This window comes from Gavialis gangeticus, unplaced genomic scaffold, assembly GCF_001723915.1.
Source record: "Gavialis gangeticus isolate Ggan-Ray unplaced genomic scaffold, GavGan_comp1, whole genome shotgun sequence".
Lineage (NCBI taxonomy): Eukaryota > Metazoa > Chordata > Crocodylia > Gavialidae > Gavialis > Gavialis gangeticus.
In genome coordinates this window covers 6,968,297-6,972,765 of record NW_017728980.1, presented here as the reverse complement: position 1 = coordinate 6,972,765, position 4,469 = coordinate 6,968,297, and positions in this window count along the sequence as shown.

Here is a 4,469-nt window from a genome sequence, read left to right as displayed (position 1 = left end):
TGGTTAAGTCCCCATTGGTGGTCTGGCTCTGCTCTATAGGGGGAGAAGAGTCCCTACACCTCCCACAGCGCTTGTGCACCTGCTTTGATTCCTTCAACTGGAGAGGGGGTACCTCTTGGAGTACCACCTGGGTTACACTGGCAATTTTTGACTCCCTCTCAAACCACATAGGCACTTCTCTAGCTCACTTGGGGACCAAGACTGTCATTCAAGCATGTGCTGGTGTTTTCCAACTCCTAGTCAAGTCTCCAAGGGGGTCAAGTGCAAACACCATACCTTTGTTGGAAAGTGAGAGAGAATGGGAGAGTCAGCATTGTCTTATTCATAGATTTGTTAGGAGCTGGAAAGGACCTTGCAGATCATCGGGTCCAGCCCCCCCCGCCACTCTTATTATTACTGGAAAGAATGGATGTTGGTTTTGTTCCTGCCTTGACACTTTCTGCCCCAGGCCCTGCCTGCATGGGAGCAAGTCACAGTTGCTCTCCAAACCTCAGCTCCTTCTGCAAACAGGTTCAGTAAGGGTGATTATATCTCCCTAGGCTGTTGAGAGGCAGATTGAACCTATGCCTGTAAAGTACCCTTGCACCCTAGAGGGAAAGGCACTAGAGCAGCATCATGACTATGACCCTGGTGGTGCACCATGACTGCTAACCTTCACCTGGAGGAGATGGCAGGAACACTCTCCTAGGGCCCCTGCTCCCTCCTTGCTGCTGGAGGTACAGATAGAAATGGGCACATTTGTTTCAAAGGCACTTCCAGCCCCCACAATTTTGAGGACGCTCTGCTGACCCTCCGGACCCCCAGAGCAGTACAGCTCACTCACCAAACAAACCAGCGGGCAGTCCTCACAGGACATTGGTGCTGAGGCTACTCTGCTTCTCAATCCTGGATGAGGATGCTGTGTGGGTACAACAGAAGGAAAGTGCTAACTGAAGTCAGAGTACAGCAAGAATCGCGTCTTTGCCTGTCACCTGCCCACAGCTGCTTCCCACCACACCTACGCAGAGCCCGAGCCATAGGAAATGCCGAGGCATGGCGTGGAACAGAGTTGACATGACTTATGGAAAGAACAAGGCCCTGCTCCAGCCGAGAGATCCCCTGGGGGCTAGCTCGGAGACAGGAGCAGTCTTGTCACAACCAGAAACAATTGTGAATGATGGCCCACAGCTCCCTTCCCCCACGGGTGACAATGGCTGCCTGTCATGGCCAGCCACAGAGGCCAGTTGTTGATGCTGGTTACAACACCACGATAACATCTGCCAGAGCCTGATAAGGCAGGGTGGGGAGAGGAAGCTGCTTTTACAGCTCTTAGGATGCGGCAGCCTGGGTTTCCATCAATGGACAGCTTTGTCTTTTTCGATTCAGAGTAATAGCAACACTTCATACTGACATACCCCGCAAATGCCCAGGGAATCAAAGCAAAGGCGGGGAGCTATTGTGGCCTCTTTGGCCTGTTCAGCCACTATTCAGGGCCCTAAAAGCATGTTCCTATGAAAGGAGAGATGGATGGGATGAGTCATGTACACGTTCTTGGTGCAGTCTCTCGTCTTTACAAAGAGCGCACACGCACTCCCAGAACCAGCAGCACCAACGGCAGGCAGCCCCCTGGCTCTGCCTCTCCAGGCCGTTGTGTACCCAAGAAGCTGCATCACTCTGCTGCCCCTCCAAAACTGTGCTCACAACTGCTGACCTTCAGTCTCTAATTCATGTGCTGTTAGCACACAGTCTCCTACTCCCTGCGTTTTTTCGCCAGTCCCAGGGAAACTCCTTTAGTAACATGGCTTGGACTAGTTACCCATGCAACTCACTGCCTTGGGCAGTAGCTTTCCAGTATTTCTAGCTATCACAGCCTGAAGGGTTGTTTAATTGTTCCTTTTATTAAGCCTGAACAAAGCCTGTTTAGTGCCTTCATCAACTGCAACTATGTCCGAGGTTATCCATGGTTCAAAGACCCAACTCATGCCGACATCTTCCAGCCTAGCACTGTCATTACCTTCAGTTTGTAGATGGGGAAACTGAGGCATGGGAAAAGGAACATACTTGCTTAAGGTAGCACTGAGTCACTAGCTGAACTAGGAATTAAACCCCCTGATTCCCTAAACATTAGTAACAACTCAGGCTTTTGATTTTCCTTTATTTGCCACAGCTTTCCTCACCTCAGACCTCTGGGGCTAAGAGGAGCAGTGCAATGACTGCCTTACAAAACAATACCCTTGCACACACAAAACCTGCACACATGTGCAACATTTCCACATGCATCTGAGCATGTAAACAAAGGGCCATGCATTGCCCCTTTTGTACACAAGACCCTGAACCCCTGGGCTTGCATGCACCCCACTACCCATCTGCCCATCAGATGCACACCCCTTTCTTTCGAGTACAAAAACACAGGGGGTGGTGATGACAGGAGGAGAAAGAGAGATCACCCTGCTTTCTTCCAAACAGCTCTGTTCTGCCATGCAGCCTCCCTGCTCTGTTCAACAGCTATTGTTAGAAGTCTGGTTATGCAACACCGTGTAGAAAGCTCCTATTTAAAGCCCTGCTTTGGTGACAGCACACGACACAGACATTTCAGTCCCTCGTGTGAACAATCCTAGTGCATTTCTGCTCATTCATTCCCTTTACTTAAAGTCTACACTAGTACACATCTGCCCCTTGAACTTCCTGCTGGATGTCAGCCCCACTTGCAAGGGTGCGTCCTCTAGTGGAACCTTAATTATTGGCTAACTGAGCCCAGCCACTCTCTTAATTTATCCTGCCTATTTAGTAATCAACATGCAAGGCATTCGAGGCAGGCCGGTGGGAGTGAACTGCAATGCAAGCCTCAGGTGGCACTTCCCAAAACTAAATGGAGGACTTATCCTTGTGTTTTTGGTGCTCTGCCTGGAACACTTCATTTTGGTCCAGAAAAGCTCAGGTTATGCCACTGTTTCTTCACTTTAGGAGGAGCCACTTCACTTGGCAGTGAAATTCAGCCCCCTCTGGGGAGGAGAGTGGCAACTGCTTAAAGTGCGCAGAAATGCTATCTGGCTGCCAAAGAGAGAATTGAAAAATTATCTCTGGCTCTGAAGTGGCTTGAGCCATTTCAGGCTGGATATAAGGAGGCAATGTTAACTTATAGAGGCAATGTTAGCTTAAACCACGGCTCCTACAGCTTGACTAATCATCCAAATTGTGACCAGGACACCAGGGCCAAAGCCGCTGCTCTTGCAGTGACCAAGGGTTGACAGTCTCTCCCATGCAGGTGATGCCATGACCGGGAGTCCTCCGGTTTCTAATGGCAAACGGGGGTGGAACAGACTGCAAAGGAAGAGCACCATGTTATACAGGCGGTGGCGGCATCTCCCCAAAGCAAAGCACCTCTTCAGCCTATACCATATCACTGGCTGAGCACTGAGCAGGAGAATTCACTGCATGCTGACCCCCTGGCCTCATCTCACTCATTACCTGGGCTAATGATTCAAATGGTCAGCTAAGGTGGAAGAGCTACAGAAACACTGCTGCCTCTGCTGCAGCCATGACTTGCCTGGGAGGTCATCCATCCAGGTGCCGGCTAGGTTTCACCCCGTTTTGCTTGCAAGAGTTGAACAGGCCTCCGAAATCACAACACTCTGCCAGGAGGATGCAAGTAGGTAGGGTATTACTACCATGGGCACCTCCACTGCTCCTGTAGAAACCCCTGGTGGTCCCTTCCCATGGGACTGGTGGGACTTTAAACCTCCCAGGACAGTAGCACTGGCACTGAACAAGAGCCCACGGGTTTCTAAAACGGAAGGATGATGAGGGACACTCACCCCAGAAAGCAGGTTTCCTGGGGTGAGATCCTACCCACCGTGAAATCGGGGGGAAATTTGCCATTGATTTCGGTGGGGTCGGGATTTGCCCTGCAACTGGTATTTCCATATGTGCATGTTTCTGTTCACCCTGGGTGAGTGTGAGGGCAAGCATCCCTCGCCTGAGGCCGTCTCTGTGTGTGCAGATACCAGCCAGGCCTAGAAGAAAAACCCTTCCTCTGGCATTCATCGTTTTAATTAGTGGAGCTCTGCCCTGAATCTCAATGGGAGATTAAACCATAAAAAGAGCCATGTGGAATAGCACAAGTGTCTCTTCTCACTTCAGAACCGCACAGAGCTGTCTGCGAAATTATTAGTAATATTATGTGTCCCATTTTCAGCTCAACATGCACGTCCTCAGAGCTCATGCTGTAGCAACAAGAAATCCACCGGCTGGGAATGTTTCAAATGTGCAGCAGCGACATTCAAGCAAGCCGACATTTTAGGCTCCAGCGTCCTCCAGCTCTGTGGGATCGCGGGAGTTGGCTTTTCACCCTGGTCTCTCTCACACATCCACCCAGAGATCCCAGGAACCAGAGGCAGGGAGGGTGGGAGGACAGCATGGTTTCAGGACATCTTTGCCCTCCTGACATTCAGAACTGCCAATAGCAGGGATTTAAAAAAAAAAAAAAAAAA